We start from the raw sequence: 18,900 nt of genomic DNA, 5'->3' as shown, positions 1-18,900 counted from the left end.
AAAACAAACAATCCAATTTAAAAATGGGCAGAGAGGGCACCTGGGTGGCACAGTCAGTTGAGCATCTGTCTGACTCTTGGTTTCAGCTCAGGTCATGATCTCAGGATCATGAGATCAAGCCCTGCACTGGGCTCTGCACTGGGTGTAGAGCCTGCTTAAGATTCTCTCCCCTCCTCTCCCTCTGCCCCTCCCCCGCCACTCAAAATGCGGACACATGTGTGCGCACTTTCTCTCTCGCTCCTCTCTCTCAAAAAAAAAAAAAAAAGTTAGGAGTGTTAACTTTTAAGGCACCTGGCTGGCTCAGTTGGTAGAGCATGTTACTCTTGACTTCGGGGTTGTGAGCTCAAGTCCGACACTGGGTGTAGAGAGTACTTAAAAATAAATCAAATAAAGAAAAAAAAAAAGACCGTTGGGGCACCTTGGTGGCTCAGTTAAGCATCTGCCTTTCGCTTGGGTCATGATCTCAGGGTCCTGAGATTTGGCTCCCTGCTCTGTGGGGAGTGTATTTCTTCCTCTCCCTCTGCCCTTCCCCCCACTCATGTGCACTCTCTCTCTCTCAAATAAAAAAGAATCTTTTTTAAAAGTAAGTGGTAGGGGCGCCTGGGTGGTGCAGTGGTTAAGTGTCTGCCTTTGGCTCAGGGCATGATCCCGGCGGTCTGGGATCAAGCCCTACATCGGGTTCCTCCGCTGAGAGCCTGCTTCTTTCTCTCCCACTCCCCCTGCTTGTGTTTCCTCTCTCCCTGGCTGTGTCTCTCTCTCTGTCAAATAAATAAATAAAATCTTTAAAAAAATAAAAATAAAAAAATAAAAATAAGTGTTAAATTTCATTTTATAGTTTTAGTCTGGCCTTTTGAACACTTTTAGAACTTAGATCCCATTATTCAACATACAGAAGTAATCTCAACTATGATTCCCAGTTGTGTCACCTGCAAATTTTACAAGCACTTCTTCAAAATTGGTCCTTAATTACAAATTTATAAAACTGTCAAAGAAGCACTGTGCAGAAAAGTATGTAGACTGTGTGTGTCTGTAATTTTGGCTATCATTATTTATATGCCTACCACAGGGTTGTACCTAAAGCAGGTGCTCAACTAATATTACTTCACTTCCAGTGTTCAATTCCTTGCTCAAAATCATATAGTGACTGGTAAATGTTAAAGCTAAGATAACCCATTGTTTTGTTTTGTTTTTGATGCTAAACTCAGAGCTATTTCTACAATGTAAAAACTTCCAGTAGGGGGGAGGTGGTGGAGGTGTAGTTTTCAACCCATGATGAAATGCATGTGAATACTGGCCTCCATTTATCCACCTATGCAGTAACTGCAGTACAGGTGTAACACTATATAATTCCAATGTAGAAAACAGAATAAATACAATATTTTAGAGTCTTAACAATACTTAAACTAAACATTATGATTAGTGTCCATTTTGTTTAATTTTATAATGCCTTATAGAAGGTTATCTTTTTAATCTTCACACTAGTTGAATTTCTCTACTTTATAAATATATGTATTCACCCTTTGTGATGAATATGTTATGTTATACAAAATTCAAAAACATGTAAGGCTGTGTGTCAACTAGAATTTTTTAAAAAGTACAAAAGGGGGGGAAAGCACAAAAGAAATTTAAAACCACAAGGACATACAATAAAGTATCACTACCATTCATGTCCTCAGTAACCCAGGTTCCTCTCCCCAGAGGCAACCAACATATACCAGTTTGTTGGGTATCCTTTCAGAAATACTGCATTTATAACCACAAGGAGCCTGCTTCTGCTTCTCCCGCTCCCTCTGCCCGCCACTCCCCCTGCTTGTGCGCTCCAACATGCACGCAATCTCTCTCTCTGTCAAATAAATAAAAAATCCTTTAAAAATAAAAATAATAAATAAATAAATAAATAAATAAATAAAAACTAGTAATGGTAGGATTCTACACATACCATGACCATATCTTTTTTGTTTTTTTAACTTTGCCCATTTATGTGGTAAAATTATTCCACAACAGGGGCGCCTGGGTGGCGCAGTCGCTAAGCATCTGCCTTCGGCTCAGGGCGTGATCCCGGAATTCCGGGATCGAGCCCCACGTCAGGCTCCTCTCCTGGGAGCCTGCTTCTTCCTCTCCCACTCCCCCTGCTTGTGTTCCCTCTCTCGCTGGCTGTCTCTCTGTCAAATAAATAAATAAATAATCTTAAAAAAAAAAGAAAATTGTCGGTAGCTTAAATTATTAAATAAACATTAAGGAAAACTTCAAACTGCATTAAACTTGTAATTCTGGTGATCTGAAATACTTATTATTTAAATCATGAAAGCTCAATCATTTAAACTAGGAAAGTGCAAATATCTCAAAATGGAGTTTGACCTCTTGCTGACAGTCACCTCAAATTTCTTCCAGTGGCTCAGCAGGTAAGGAATTCATGGAATTCAGGTCTTCAGGGTCTAGTAAGCATTGTGGTTAAACCACCCAGTCAACACCAAATTATGTAGGGCAATGGCTGTTCATTATCTAGCTCCTTTGACCCCTTCCATGCTTTCCTTACTTCTCAACTGCCAATACTTCTAAATGGTAGAAGGAGATAGATATGAAATCAGTAAATATTATAAATTATTAGAAATGCAAGGAAAAACTATGATCAGGAATGTGGTTAAACTGCAGTTTAAATAAAGCTTCTGGATTACTCATGGATTTCTTTTAATCCACATAATCCTCCTCCTGAAGGCGCGGATAATCAGGATCCCATTTCCCTTGAAGGCAAATGAGCATTTGACTGGTGGTCTCCCAAGTGACTAGAGCACCTCGGGAGGACAACCTAGAGTCAGGGACAAGTCCAGCAGTTCTTCCCAAGTTTGCACTAGAGGACTGTGAGCTGCACACCTGGCTCTAGCAATACCACAGTATAAGGGACTATCCAGATTAACATTCTTTCTTTCAGCAGTAAAAACACCAGTTAAAGGGTCAACTGATAATAACCTCAAGTGAGCTGCTTTCAATATGCAGGAAATAAGGAGGTATACATTCTTGGTAAAGAGGTGGGGGGAAAACAGATCCTGGAGCCAGGACTCAAGAGTAAGAATTTGTGAATTTTGTACGGAAATGATGGAGTTTTTAGATTATTAACTGCTTTAGGCTGGAACTAATGTAGTAAGATGACTGAAAGCTACATTAGCAATATACCTCAGTTATACAGATAGCATATCCTCCCCTCAATCCCTAGGAGAGTTGAATAGCTAAAACAACTTTTAAGTGCTGGGAAAAAATAGATAGGTTAGCAGAAAGTGACAATGCTAGAGAGAACTAGGGAGAAAAACTGAGGGTTTATAACATAATCCTTGGCAAAATTAATCTTTAGCTAACCCTGAAGTGGCTATGTGATGCCACCCATTATGATTTTATCACAGACATAGCCCCCAAATTCTTTGTTAGATGGTCTCTATTATAACCTGACATTATGGGATTAGTCTCCCTTTACAGGTTCCAGCAGTTATACAATAATTTTTTTTTAATTTAAAGCCTTTATAAACATTCCTCTACCTACAAAGATAATTACTTTATTGCATGTTGAAGACTGGAATTAACCAATTTATATTTCCAGAAGAAAACCAACAATTAGGGTGATCAGTTATCCACTCATTCCAGTTCTAACATATTCTAGCCATGAAAAATTTTCTCTTTAAAACACAAATAACCCCAGGACACCTGGGTGGCTCAGTCGGTTAAGAGTCTGCCTTTGACTCAGGTCATGATCCCAGCGTCCTGGGATGGAGTCCCGCATTGGCTCCTTGCTCAGCAGAGAGCCTGCTTCTCCCTCTGTCTGCTGCTCTCCCTGTTTGTGCACCCTCTCTCTCTGACAAATGAATAAATAAAATCTTTTTTTAAATAAATAAATAAATAAATAAAACAAAAAACAAATAACCCCAAGTGTTAAAAATGGGGAAGGAGGGGACCACAAAGGGGTAACACAAGGGAATTCTCTGGGGTGTTGGAATTGTTCTGTATACTGTTAGCGGTGGTTGTAATTACAAAAATCTATGCACGTGTTAAAACTCAGGACTATACATGAAAGAAATTGAGTTTTGACAAACCAAGAAACAGATTTTTAACTATGGAGACCAAACTGATGGTTATCAGAGGGGAGGGGGTTGGGGATGGGTGAAATAGGTGAAGGGGATTAAAGAGTAAACGAACTAAAAAAAAAAAAAAAAAGAGTAAACTAACTTACCAAGATGAACACAGAGCAATGTATAGAATTGTTGAATACTTTATATTGTACACCCAAAACTAATATAACACTGTACATTAACTGTACTGGAATTTTTTAAAAACTAATTTAAAACTTTTGAGTTTTACTGTATACAAAATTTTTTAAATTCAATGGCACCCCCTTTTAGAAATGTCTTTTTATCAAAATCTCTTTAGTCATCTAAAAAAATAAGTCTATTGAAAAAGAAAGGTCTAAATCAGATACACGATCTGCATTATCAGAGCAACTGGAGCAAACACACTATACACACCCAAGCACACATCTAATCCCTTTCATTTTCCCTCTCTCAACTAGAAGCTTGTGACTCAGAACTATTTAATCTGGAGATAACATAAAAGCTACCATGGAATATATGGTAGAACAACAACTTAAAAAGGAAATACACCAGTCTGGAGCCACTCTAAAGGGAAAGCTGGACCCAATGGCTAGAAAATCCAGGGAGTAAGGAAAAAGGCCTCTTCAAGAAAAGGACAGTTTCCTCTCACAAAGCATTCTAGCAGACATTGGACTACTGAAGGCTCATAGGCACTCCTTAGAAAAACAGCCTATACCAATCACGGAATGGAGAGGCAGCGGAGGGAAAAAATCCAAGTGACAAAATTTGGGAAGGGAAGTGAGAAGAGGAGTGATAAGAGAAGTTGTCCCACGCAAGCCTAAAAATCGATGACATTCCTTTTCTTCTGCTCTTCTACTAAATGTTCAGTCAGTATCATTCTTCTAGTCTAGTATTTTCTCCTCGAACATTTTTTTTTCCAGTATTTCTACTCTGAAAATGGAATTGGACACCTCCAACTTTTCCATACCCTTCTTTGTTCACATACCTCCAAGTGTTTAGGGCTACAGACTCAGGTCTCAGATGGGGGTAAAAATGCTAAGTTTATTTCCCTCCTTCTACAACGTGACAAAGTTCTCAAATGAGCAGTTAACAGAAATCAAATGAGGGGCACCTGGCTGGCTCGGTTGGAGGAGCATGCGACTTCTGATCTCAGGGTTGTGAGTTTATGCCCCAACAGAAAGTACTTAAAATAAAATCTTAAAAAAAAAAAAAGAGGGGTGCCTGGGTGGCTCAGTCAGTTAAGCGTCCGACTCTTGATTTTGGCTCAGGTCACGATCTCAGGGCCGTGGGATCAAGCCCTGTGTGGGGCTCCACACAGAGCAGGGAGTCTGCTCGGGATTCTCCCTCTCTCTCGCCCTCTGTCTCTCTTCCAGACCCCAGGCATGCTCACGCTCTCTCCCTCTCTGTCTCAAATAAATAAATAAATCTTAAAAAAAAAAGAAAAAAAAAGAAATCAAATGATAAGGGACCTATCCTCCAGATGTAATAATTCCAAATCAAATGGTTCACAGGATGGATACAAACACACACACGTGCAGGAGCGGGGCTTCAGATCTTTTTTAAAATACTGTAATTGAAATAAAAACACCTGTTCTCTGTAAAAATTCCAAATTGCTACTCTATAGGATTTGGTATGTAATACTGGATGAAACTACCACACTCTAGAGCCAATCCCCTCCAGTCAAGGCCAAAATTTAATGTTTCAAAAGAATGAAACAAGCCTGTTAAGCTTATTTGGTTCTTTATTTACAAAATTATTAATGAACCAGGACACAATGAATAAAATTCACATTTGCTATCAATAGCTTAATGTCTAAATGCTTAGCCTTCTCAGGAGGTACCACATCTAAACCAAAACTGACAGAATAAGGATACCTAACAGAATAACTCTAGGCCTTCTGATTACTTCCTCATTTGCACAAATCTGGGACCAAAAAGGGTAGTTTGTTCAGTACATAACTGTACTTGGAATCAGAAGATTGTGACTTATTTCATTCACGCATTCATTCATTCAACATTAGTTAAATGTTCCAGACACTGATCTGGTAACCAAGAATACGGGGNGGGGGGGGGGGGGGGGGTTTGGGTGACTCAGTCGGTTAAGGGACTGAGACTCCTGATCTCAGCTCAGGTCTTGATATCAGGCTCCTGAGTTTCAGCACTGCTGGGCGTGGAGCCTACGTTAAAAAAAAAAAAAAAAAACCATAGGGAAGACAGACAAGAACCTCGCCCTCAAGAGAGTTTAGAGTATGCTGGAGGAAAAAAGACTATAAACAAACAAATAAGAAAATAAGCAAGATAATCAGTGGATAATACATGTAAAGAGTGTGGATTTACTTCTTCGTATAATGAAAAGCCACTGAGGCAGGAAAGTTAGTAAAGATCACTCTGACAGCTGTTTGAAATAGGAAAGCAAGACCAGAGGCAAGGACACCAGTTAGGAAGCTACTGTCCAACAAGAACTGGGGTGGTTGCAATAAAAACAAAGTGAAGTATATATACTTGAAATGTATTTTGGGGGCGTCTGGGTGGCTCAGTCAGTTAAGGGTCCAACACTTGATTTCAGGTCAGGATCTCAAGGTCCTGAGATAGAGCCCACATGGAGCTCCCGCTGATCATGGAGCCTGCTTAAGATTCTCTCTCTCTCTCTCTGTCCCTCCCCAGGCTCACACACTCTAATGTTCTCTATCAATCTCTCAAAAAAAAAAAAGGCATTTTGGAGGTAAAATTGACAGCGTTTGCTGAAGAACTGACTGTGTGTGGGGATGGGGAGCAGTGAGGCAAGGGGATGAATTAAGGATGACCATCGTATTTTTCACTTGAGAGTGGAGACTAGGGACAGAAGGGTGCTCTTATGAAATGGAGACTTCTGACGAAGGAATGGGTTGAGGTAGAGAAATCAAGAGCTCCACTCTGAACATGTTCAATTTAAGATGCCTACAGACAGGAGTGAAGATACCATACAAGCAGTAAAAGAAATCTGAAGTTCAAGACTGAAGATAAAAATGTGACAGTCAACAGCATTGACAGTGGACATGAGATCACCCAAAGAGAGTGCAAGTAGAAAAAAGCAGAGGGAACACAAGGAACATAGTCAATGATACTGTAATAGAACTGAATGGCGACAGATGTTAGCTACACTTGTAGTGAGCATAGCATAATATATAAACTTGTTCAATCATTATGTTGTACACCTGAAACTAATGTAACACTGTGTGTCAACTACAATCAAAAAATTTTTTTGTTTTTTTAAAGAAAAAAAAAGTAGAGGGAATGGGGGCACTGGGCTAGCTTAGTTGGTAGAGCATGCAACTTTTTTAAAAGATTTTATTTATTTATTTGAGAGAGAGTGAGAGCGAGACATATCACAGAGGCAGGAGAGAAGCCGACTGCCGCTGAGCAGAGAGCCCCATGCGAGGCTCGATCCCAGGACCCCGCGATCATGACTGAAGGGAGATGCTTAACCGGCTGAGCCACCCAGGCACCCCTAGAGCATGCAGCTCTTGATCTCAGCTTCATGAGTTCAAACCCCACATAGGGCATAGAGATTACTTCAAAAAAAAAAAAAAAAAAAAGTAGAGCTAATGGCTTTGAAGCATTAAAGCAGCAGGATGTTTTATAGTCAAATGCTCTATCCCTGAGCTATACCCCCACGCATTAGGATGTGATTCTCTAGTCCACCACTACCCTCCCAAACCTTGTGACACACATCCACTCACACTCTATAAATAAAAACACTGAGGCCCAAGAAAGACTGAGTGACACTCTAGGTCCAGGCCTAGAACGAAGCAAGATCTGACTTCTGACCCCTAGCCTTTTCACAGCAGCTAGCAGTCTGAAGTTAGACAAGGAAAGATCACAATTTAGGAACAACGTCACTTACAAGGCTTAATTTTAATTTTTTCCTATGTATTTTGTTCACATTCAAAAACAAGTTGGATCAAAAGCCTTTATGAGGGGCGCCTGGGAGGCTCAGTAGGTTAAGCCTCTGTCTTTGGCTCAGGTCATGATCCTGACTAGTCCTGGGATGGAGCCCTGCACTGGGCTCCCTACTCAGCAGGAGAGCCAGCTTCTCCCTCTCCTGCTCCCACTCCCCCTGCCTGTGCTTCTGTGAGCAATCAGTGTCTCTCTCTCTCTCTCTCAAATAAATAAACAAATAATATATTTTAAAAAGAAAACAAAAAAGCCTTTATGGATGAGTCTCTTAAAGAAACTAGGAAACATACGCGAGAAGTACAAAATGGCTATAAATTAAAAGCCAACTCAATTTTCTATGTTCTAAAAAACACCCAGAAGGTGAAGACCCTCATCAAAGAATGAATCGGGATGTGTAAAACAAGGAGTTTTTTGCAGTCATTTTTGCTTTAGTGAATACAATTTCAGTGGGTTTTTTTTTTAAGCTGTTATTTGAGAGAGAGAGAGAGAGAGACGAGGAGCAGCAGAGGGAGAGGAACCAGCAAAATCCGTGCTGAGCGCAGAGCCCGAAAGGGGGGCCTGACCCCAGGCTTGAGACCATGACCTGAGAGGAAATCAAGAGTGGGACGCTCAACCGAGCCACCCAGGTGCCCCTACTTAGTTTTTAAAGTTTAAGATTTTTACTTGTTTTCACACTTGCCTTCTGAAGCTAAGATCTTTATCCTGACCACTCTCTCCTAAGCTATATTATCATGATTTAAACAGTTCTGCTTTTACCATAAAAATCTTAACAGCGTTGCATAAAAATCCCCAAATGATTAATGAACTGCTGAGAATTCTGACTCGTTAAAGATGATTTTATTAGGAATCATATTTCCAAACATCCATTCAGGGCTTCAAAATAAGTACTCATCTAACTTAATTATGATGACTTCACCAGACACTAACACTGCCCACAATGATGTTTACAAAAGCACTTGTCACTCCCTTCGGATGTAGCAATGCAGAAAAAGGAGTCTGTTTCCAGATTCCTCGTGTGTTTATACTATGTAACAAGTGACAGTTAAGTGTCACTTAAGATTATTTAAACAGCAAAGCACTTCCAGTGTATGTGTCCCACCATCTTTCATCCGAGGCGAATCCTAAAATTCGTTCGGTCTTATTTACTACAATTCCCACTCAGCGCCTGAGACAGGTATCCCAAAGCAAGCCTTAGCAAAAAAGAGACTACAAGATTCTTGCATGAGAAATACAGGATTCTATTTTGGTCCCTATAAGAGAACAGGATCCAATATTAAGCAACTCCAGTGGAGGGTTACTGCTACCAACACCAGAGCAGTTCGGAAATAAATGTGCCCCCAAATGTACACCCGCAGCCAGGAATCAGCAATAGCTAACAAGAAAAGATGCTGCGCCAGGGTTGCTCCTAATAGCCTACCACTTACCGAGCGCTGGCTGATCGGTCATGCACATCATCCTGTACTAGCCTCAAAACAACCCTGTGAAGTACGTATTATTATTCCCATTAACAAATCAGGATACTCGGGCCCAAGGCCCAAGACAAGCGCTGGGATTTGAAAACACGCCCGCACCCCAACAGTCCAGGATCTCCGCCCCTAAAATGCACTTCTACGCAAAAAGGCACCTGAGGGTCTGAGAGCCCTGGGGGTGTCCACACAGGTTGAGGAGAGACAGAGGGCGAGGGCGCCGCCTCTCCACAGAGGGCCCCTCAGGAACGCCACCAAAGGCGCCAGCGGCCCGGGGCCCCCGGTCGTGTCCCGGCCGCAGAGAGGCCGGGAAGCGCCTCTCACCTAAGAGAGCCCGGGGAGGGCCGCAGTAGAGCGAGGCGCCCCCGCAGGCCGGCGGACGGGTGTCCTCCGCGCCGGCAGGAAGCGCGCAGCGGGTACACAACTCGGCGGCGCCGCAGGCTGTGGCGGGCAAGAGCGCGCCGCCCGCCCGCGCGGGGGCAGCTCACCCGCCGCCGCGACCGCGCCGCCACTCAGCTGCGCCGCATCCGGGTCCCGCTCTCACCTGCCCGGTGCTCCGCCGCCGCCGACTCCTGGCTCCGGGTACGCGGTCAGCAGCCCAGGCCACCGCGACCATCCAGCTGCGGCGCCCCCATCCCCGCCTCTCACGGTCACCTCCCGCCTGCCCCGCGCGGCGTTACACCGGCCCGCCACCCACAGCCATGGCCCGCTCCACCACAGCCGCCGCCGCCGCACCGACCGACGGAGCACGCGCGCGCCGCCGCCGTGCCCGCGCGCGCGCGCACCTCCCTGGGCGGCCTCCCGGCAGCCTTCGCCCCGCCCCGTGCGCCACTCCGACCAATCCCCGGGGCCACAGCGGCCCCCGCCAGACCTGCGGGACTGGCCGGGCCAGGCAAGGGAAGAGGCCGCACCGTCGCCTCGTCTTCTCGGGCTGCCTACCGGGCCCGGCGCTGCCTGAAGCGCGTCCGGCTCCTCTTCGTGGCTTCCCAAGGACCGTGGGATCGGGATTCTCCAACAGGCCGCCTTCAGCAGCCTGCCCCTGCTTTCGTAGCCCCCTCCCGAGACACCCCTCTGTTCCTAGGTTTTCTTGTTGGCCTTCTCTCCGTTTCTGGAACTTGAAACAGACTCATTGGGCACAGCCTTTTGCTTTTCCCCCCTTCTCCTCTGTCACTCTGCTTCACAGCCGGTCCATCAATTTCTGCAATGGTAATGGTCATAAAAGCAAAAGTCCAGCCCTCCAAGCCCAAGGTTAGTTTTCTGTGTGTTCACTTTTGCGATAATAATAGCTAACGTTTGTGTGCAGTGCCTTATAGTTTACTCAACCCTTTTTGTACACCTTATCTCCTGTTATCTTTTGACCTCAACCAGGAAATTTTATGGCCCTCTTCCTTAGTGGCACACTTGAATCTCACTTGCTGAATTCTTAACTTATTGTAAAGCTGCTATATTGTAGAATTACTGTAACTCACTGCTCTTACAATAGGCNAAAGAGCTGAGTAATCGAAAAAAACTTAGAGGAAAATTTTTAAAGAATAGTAATATGACTTTCGTGAGGGGGAAATTTTAAGCAAGACAGGAAGCCAAGAATCATTAATGAAAAAATAAAAACATTTGTCTACATAAATATTTTGAAAGTTTTGCATGACATCACAATGACAAGTTTTAAAAAAGAACAACAGAACATATGGCAAGCACATTGTATCTCTACCATAAAAGAGTTTCTATAAATGGACTTTTTTTTTTTTTAAGTAAACTCTACTGCCCAGGGTGGAGCTTGAACTCACAACCTGGAGATTAAGAGTAACATGCTCTACCAACTGAGCCAGCCAGATGCCCCTATAAATAAATTTTTTTAAAAGCCAGCTGGATCCATGTTATAAAAATATGGGCAAGGTATACAAGCAGGCAGTTAATGGAAGAGAAAATCCAAGTGGTCTATTAAAAAGATGCTTATTTCACTAATAGTTATGGAAAAATAAAACGATAATCCATTTTTCACTCATAAGATTGGCAAACATTAAAAAGAGCAATCAGGGACGCCTGGGTGGCACAGCGGTTAATCGTCTGCCTTCAGCTCAGGGCGTGATCCCGGCGTTCCGGGATCGAGTCCCACATCAGGCTCTTCCGCTATGAGCCTGCTTCTTCCTCTCCCTCTCCCCCTGCTTGTGTTCCCTCTCTCGCTGGCTGTCTCTCTCTGTCGAATAAATAAATAAAAATTAAAAAAAAAAAAGATTAAAAAGAACAATCAGTGATACACAGGGAAAGGAGCCCTGGTACATCTCTGGTAGGAGTATAAATAGCCACAAACTTTCTAGGAGTAATCTGGGAATGTTTATTAACATTCAAAATACGCATACCTACTCATTGACCAAAAAATTACACAAACTCTGCCCTATGGAAAAGCTAAAGAAAATACCAGTTGTAAGGATATACACAAGAATGCTGTAGTGGGTTGAATGTTGGCCCTCCTACAGATATGTCCACCCAAATCCTGTGAATATAGTCTTATTTAGAAAATGGATCTTTGCATATGTAATTAAGTTAAGGATCTTGAAATGAGATCATCTTAGACTTAGGATGGGCCCTAAATCCAGTGACAGATGTCCTTGTAAGAGAAAGGCAGAGGGAGATTTGCGACACAGAGACAAATGTGATGTGAAGAATGAGGCAGAGAAGAGAGTGATGCATCTACAAGCCAGACTGCCAAGGATCACTGGCAGCTACTAGAAACTAGAAGAGGGGCATAGAACAGAGTCTCCCTCAGAGCATCTAGAAGGAAACGACCCTGACAACTCCTTGATTTCAGCTTTCTAGACTCAGCAACTCAGAAAAGAGATTTCTGTCATTTGTGGTAATGTGTTAAGTAGCCACAGGAAACTAGGACAGATGCTTTTATTGTTTGTGGTTTTAACAAACACAAAAAGCTGGGAACCACCTGATTGTCCACGGGTAATGGAATCCAGGAATCAGTTGTACTACCTCCATACCATGGAGTATTATGTGATGATGAAGATGAGTTAGACCTATTTATATTGACCCAGAGGGATGTTCAGATATATTGCTACAGTGGATATGCAAATTGTAGAGTGATAAAGAGTGTTATGACCCTTTTAGTATATTGCTGACCATTTATATATATGTTTATATGAGCATAAAGAAAGGGGTGGAAGGATTTATATTAGGCTGATCATATTGGCTACCTCAGAGGGCTGAAAGAGGAAGACTTAGGTGGGAAGGAGTTAAACTTTTTTTTTTTTTTTTTTTTTTTTTTAGATTTTATCTATTTATTTGTCAGAGAGAGAGAGAGCAGGAGCAGGAGAAACAGCAGGCAGGGGGAGAAGCAGGCTTCCTGCTGAGCGAGGAGCCTGATGCAGGACTCAATCCCAGAACCCCAGAATCCAAGCTGAAGGCAGATAGTTAACTGACTAAGCCACCCAGACATCCCGATCTCTTTTTAATATACATAGATCTTTTAATTATCTTACTTATTATAACCAGTATATGTATCAACTTATTCTTTTAATCAAATAAATAGTTTTGTCTTATTTATTTTCTAAAGATTTATTTAATGGGAGACCTGGGTCACTCCAGTTGGTTAAGCATCTGACTTCAGCTCAGGTCATGGTCTCGGGGTCCTGGGATTGAGCCCCCGGGATTGTCCCTCTCCCTCTGCCTCTGTCCCTGTCCCTCCCCCTGCCCAAGCTCTCTCTCTCAAATAAACAAATAAAATCTTTAAAAAAAAAAGATTTATTTATCTATTATATATATAGAGAGAGAGAATGCAGTGTGGGGAGCAGAGGGAGAGAGAGAATCTCAAGCAGACTCCCCACTAAGTGCATAGCCCTATGCAGGGTTTGATCTCACAACGTTGACATTATGACCTGAACCAAAACCAAGAGTCAGATGCTTAACTGGCTAAGCCACACAAATGCCCCACTTTTATTTTTTTAAATAAGCTCTACAGCCAACATAGAGCATGAATTCACGACCCCAAGATCAAGAGTCTCATACTTTATCAACCGAGCCAGCGAGGCACCCCTAATAACAGTTTTAAAGGAAAAAACAATTTGTGACTAGTTCTTAAATCATAGTTAAAGATGTGAATGTAAAGATGCCTGGCTGGTTCAGTCAGAAGAGCATAAGACTCTTGATCTTGGGGTCATGAATTCAAGCCTCATATTGGGTATAGAGATTACTAAAAAAGATAAACAAACTTAAAAAAAATAAAGTTGTGAACGTAAAGAGAAAGTGTTATCTGTCCAACTTTAGAAGACTCAAATGTTCCCCATGTCCCCCACTTTCCCATCACTGACTTCTGTGTTATAGTTTCAATATATAATCTTTTGGTGTTTTTTCCCTATTTTCTTTCTTTCTAAGTACTTCTGAGTATTTCCTAAGATCACAGAATTTCTTTTATTTTTCTTTTTAGAATTTGAGTGCTTTCTTCCCATTGTATAAGTAATATATTCACAGATTTGAGATCCAAAATGTACAACCGAATGGGCAATAAGTCTCTCGGCTATAAAGCTCTCTTCAGAAAACCGATGTTGGGGTGCCTGGGTGGCTCAGTAGTTAAGCATCTGCCTTTGGCTCAGGTCATGATCCCAGGGTCCTGGGATTGAGCCCCATATCGGACTCCCTGCTCGGCCCGATGCCTGCTTCTCCCTCTCCCACTCCCCCTGCTTGTGTTCACTCTCTCACTGGCTGGTTTTTTTTTTTTTTAAAGATTTTTATTATTTTTTATTTTTTTAAAGATTTTTATTATTTTTTATTTTTTTAAAGATTTTTATTATTTTTTATTTTTTTAAAGATTTTTATTATTTTTTATTTTTTTAAAGATTTTTATTATTTTTTATTTTTTTAAAGATTTTTATTATTTTTTATTTTTTTCAAGATTTTATTTATTTATTTGACAGACAGAGACAGCAAGAGAGAGAGCACAAGCAGGGGGAGTGTTCACTCTCTCACTGGCTGTTTCTATCTCTGTCAAATAAATAAATAAAATCTTTAAAAAAAAAAAAACAACGATGTTGTCAGTTTCTTGAGCACCCTTCCAGAGGTATTGTATGCATATATAAGCAAATACAGATATATTTTCCTACTTTTTTTTTACATAAATGGAAGTGTTTGACTCATGCTTGTTTTTTTGACATAATATATTGTCTTATATCAGGGCATATAGAGTTTCTGTTCTTTTAAACATTTGTTGGTGTTTAGAATACTCACAAAAAACTATACGTGTCCTAAATTTTCACAAACTGAACACACCTGTGTAACTGGTTCCCAAATCAATAAAGAGAACATGAGGAACATCTTTATTTATTTTTTATTTTTTAAAAGGTTCTATTTGTTTATTAGAGAGAACACGAGCAGGGGGAGGGGCAGAGGGACAAGCAGACTCCCTGATGCCGGGTTTGATCCCAGGACCCTGAGAGCATGACCTGAGCTGCAGTCAGATACTTAACCCACTGAGCCCCCTAGTAGCCCCTTTATTTTGTTTTTTTTTTTAAGGTATCTCTACACACAATGTGCGGCTCAAACTCACAATCCCAAGATCAAAAGTCACATGTTCTACCAACTGAGCCAGCCAGGTGCCCCATAAGGAACGTCTCAAAATCCACTTCTCTGAACCCCTTCTTGTCATAGCCCTATCCCCAAGGACAACCAGTATCCCAGCTTCTAACACTGGAGATTTCTTTTTTCTGTTTTGAACTTTTGTTGATATTATTGTTTTTGAACTTTTATTCAAATAGATTCATTTGGGGGCACCGGTGTGGCTCAGTCAGTTAAATGTCTGCCTTCAGCTCAGGTCATGATCCCAGAGTCCTGGGATAGAGCCCTGCATCAGGCTTCTCAGTGGGGAGCCTGCTTCTCCCTCGCCCCTGCCCCTGCTCATGCCCGCTCTCGCTTGCTCTCGCTCGCTCTCTCTCCAATAAATAAAAACTTTTTTTTAGAAAAGATTTGGTGTGCTCTTTTTTAAGATTTAATTTATTTATTTGAGAGAGAGAGAGAACATGAGCACGCATAGGGGGAGGAGCAGAGAAGAAGGCAGAGGGAGGGAGAGAATCTCTCAAGCAGACTCTGCTAAGCATGGAGCCCAATGCAGGGCACAATTCCATGACTCCAAAATCACGACCCCAGCCAAAACCAAGAGTCATGTGCCCAACTGACCTAGCCACCCAAGTGCCCCTAGTGTGCTCCTTGAGTTGCACGCTCCACCAGCTAAGCCAGCCAGGTGCCAGAGGTGTACTCTTTCTGTGTTTAGCTTCTTTTACTCTATATTTCCCCTATCTTGTTTTGATATTTATACACTACTGCATGTCACAATACTTTGCTCATTCTTGTTGCTAAATAGTATTTCATTGTATCTGCATTCTTTTTCGTGGCTACATAATGTTCTGTAGTGAGGATATATTATAATTTATTTATCTGGTCACTTATTAATGGATATTTAGACTGTTTCCAGTCTTTTGCTATACAAACAATGCTACAATGAACAATCTTGAATTTATATCACTTTGTGCATATCCAAATGTAACTATAAAAGAAATTGCTAGAAGTAGAATTACTGGATCAATAGGTATAGATATTTGTAATTTTGGAGGATATTGACCAATTACCATCTTAAGGGATATAGTCTTTTTTTTTTTAAGATTTTATTTATTCATCTGAGAGAGAATGAGAGCGAGAGAGAGAGAGAGAGAGAGAGAGAGCACAAGCAGGGTGAAGGGCAGAGGGAGAAGCTGACTCCCCGCTGAGCAGGGAACCTGATGTGGGGCTCTATCCCAGGACTCCGGGATCATGACCTGAGCCGAAGGCAGATGCTTAACCGACTGAGCCAGCCAAGTGCCCCTTAAAGGGTATACTTTTAACACTGCCACCAGCAGAGTATTTGAAAGTTTATTCTCTTCGAATTTTATTTTATTTTTTTTTAAAGATTTTATTTATTTATTCGACAGAGATAGAGACAGCCAGTGAGAGAGGGAACACAAGCAGGGGGAGTGGGAGAGGAAGAAGCAGGCTCATAGCGGAGGAGCCTGATGTGGAGCTCGATCCCACAATGCCGGGATCACGCCCTGAGCCGAAGGCAGACGCTTAGTGATTGTGCCACCCAGGCGCCCCTATTCTCTTAGAATTTTAGAGCTTGGAGCCTGGAGACTTAGAAATCACATTATATGGCCCACTCATCTTATCCAGAGAGAAATCAAAACCCTTAAAGGTAAAAATAATTGCACAAAGCCATAGAGCAAGTTAGTTATCATTCCTAAATTCTGAAGGAGGCCTGGATGCTGAGCTCACATAACAGAGAACCAACAAAGCCTCAAACATCCTGTCTGCTCACAACTATGTGCATGCTGCCTCTCTTTCTTTTCCTCATCTGCCTTCAAAGACCAGCATAAGAGGTGCCTGGGTTACTCAGTTGGTTAAGCATCGGACTCTTGGTTTTGGCTCAGGTCGTGATCCCAGGGTCCTGGGATCAAGTCCTGCATCAGGCTTCTTGCTCAGTGGGGAGCCTGCTTCTCCCTCTGCTCCCCTGCCTGCCGCTTCCCCTGCTTGTGCTCTCTCTTTCTTCGCCCACCCCTATAAATCAATCAATCAATCTTAAAAAAAAAAAAAGAAAAGAAAAGAAACTAACAGTGGTTGCCTGGAAGGAAGATAACTAGAGGCTGGGAAACAAGGGTGGAAGGAAGAATTAGTTTTTATGGTTATTCTCTTTTATGCTATTTGAAATTTTTATCATGTTCACATATCATATCACTTATTATATATAATTTATAGAGTTTACACATACAATCAATATATATTTAATACATATATATAAAGAAAATATGTAAGAAGAGTATAATTTAGGTAGAGATAATGCCTATCACTGAAGAAGAGGCAAAAAGCAAGAGAGGAAGGGGTGGAGCCTAGTGAGGGAGTTGGTGTGGCAATGAGGGCACTAGAAGGACAGGAAGTAGGTTCAGGGACTAGCCTTGCAAACTGAGAAGGCTGATAACACTGTGTTTTAAATGCAATCGGTCTCCAATCCTATTAACTTGCAACTCTTGAATGATGTCAAGCACTGAAGAAATGTAAATTGAATGCTGAAAAACAATAAATCAGGCATTTTTAAAACCAGTTAGGGCTGGTATGCAGAGTCAGCTAGATCAAAGATTGTAGCCCTAGTTCCCAGGGGGTTTGGGTGTGACTCTTTCTTCTGGAATGAAAACTATTTATCAACAAAGGCGCTGCCCTGTTTGTTGCTTTGGATAAGCTACCCAGGACTCCAATTTAACCTGTTTTTATATGTAAGGAAGATAATGTAATTAACATTAACATTAAAAAATAATCTGTTACCTTGAACACATTGAATCAAGAATTTTCTAGCCCATTAGGAAGGCATCAGAGGCAGAAATGTCTCAAACTCCAATGCCAATGGCCTATTTGTAGTTTCACCCTGATTCATCCACTACTGAATTTTTATTGGGCAGCTTATTTTCAACTCCTCAGGCAGCTCAAAGGCCGTATATTTGCAAAACAAAGCCTTAACTTCAAAGGGAATTACTTAAGCTAAAACGTGGGCTCCATCACATTATTTTGCCTTAAGGAAGCACCAAAGTGAAGAGTTGGTTTACTTTAACTCCTTTTTACACCAACTTTTTTTTTTAAAGATTGTATTTATTTGAAAGAGAGTGAGCAAAAGAGAGCGTGCACGAGCACGCAAGCGGGGGGTGGGGGGTAGAGGGAGAAGCAGAGGACCCCGGGATCATGACCTAACCAGAAGGTAGATGCTTAACTGACTGAGCCACCCAGGTACCCCTTACACCAACTTTTGATACTGAAGTCAGGCTGGGCTCACAGGTCTAGAGCAGTCTTGAAATACCTATGCAAATGAATGGGGAAACTTGCCGGTGTAGGATGGGTCTTGAAAACAAAAACCTGGATTGCTCAATTTGAAAGGGTGGGGACCAGAGGGAAATGTGAGATGACTTCCCTAGTCCTCAATCCCCCAGACTGGTCAAAGGGCAGATAAATATTGTTTCTCTTGTGAGATCAAGACTTACACACTCAGAGGGTTTAGAGATGTTGCATCCAGACTCAGCTTTCAGGATGAAATCAGTAAGTATTGTCAAGTATCTCCTTAACAGCTGCCAAGAGAATTTCATACAAGGCTGTGTTTTTCAAATCCAATAATACACACATACATTTTGGAGAGTAAAAAAATGTTTCGCAGACCCTTGAGAATATTCACGTCTTCATTCACTCAGCAACTGTCCCAGGCACTGGGATAAGTGGTGGAGATAGGGGCCTGAACAAAACAACATGATTCCTACAGCAGATGTTGTAGAGGAAGAAACAGTCGTTAATGAAGTCATCACATGATTAACTGCAAATTACAATTAAGTGCCATAAGGTGGGGG

The 18,900-nt window shown here is 41.9% G+C and overlaps 1 protein-coding gene across 4 annotated transcripts in view; it reads right to left on the bottom strand.

Annotated features, from left to right (window-relative positions):
• PIK3CB (phosphatidylinositol-4,5-bisphosphate 3-kinase catalytic subunit beta) overlaps positions 1-18,900 on the bottom strand; it is a 201,602-nt gene that overhangs the window by 172,988 nt on the left and 9,714 nt on the right. For 3 of the 4 annotated variants that reach the window (XM_040636756.1, XM_040636758.1, XM_040636759.1), the window contains exon 1: positions 10,041-10,263. The exons of the other annotated variant lie outside the window; for it this stretch is intronic. The gene's annotated coding sequence lies outside the window, so the exon portion shown is untranslated. Of the gene's footprint in view, positions 1-10,040; positions 10,264-18,900 lie in introns of those variants that run through there. 4 annotated transcript variants of the gene reach the window in all.

Source organism: Ursus maritimus, unplaced genomic scaffold (assembly GCF_017311325.1).
Source record: "Ursus maritimus isolate PB19 unplaced genomic scaffold, ASM1731132v1 scaffold_20, whole genome shotgun sequence".
Classification (NCBI taxonomy): domain Eukaryota; kingdom Metazoa; phylum Chordata; class Mammalia; order Carnivora; family Ursidae; genus Ursus; species Ursus maritimus.
The sequence above is the reverse complement of the archived record's forward strand: the minus strand, read 5'-3'. Positions and strand labels throughout refer to the sequence as shown.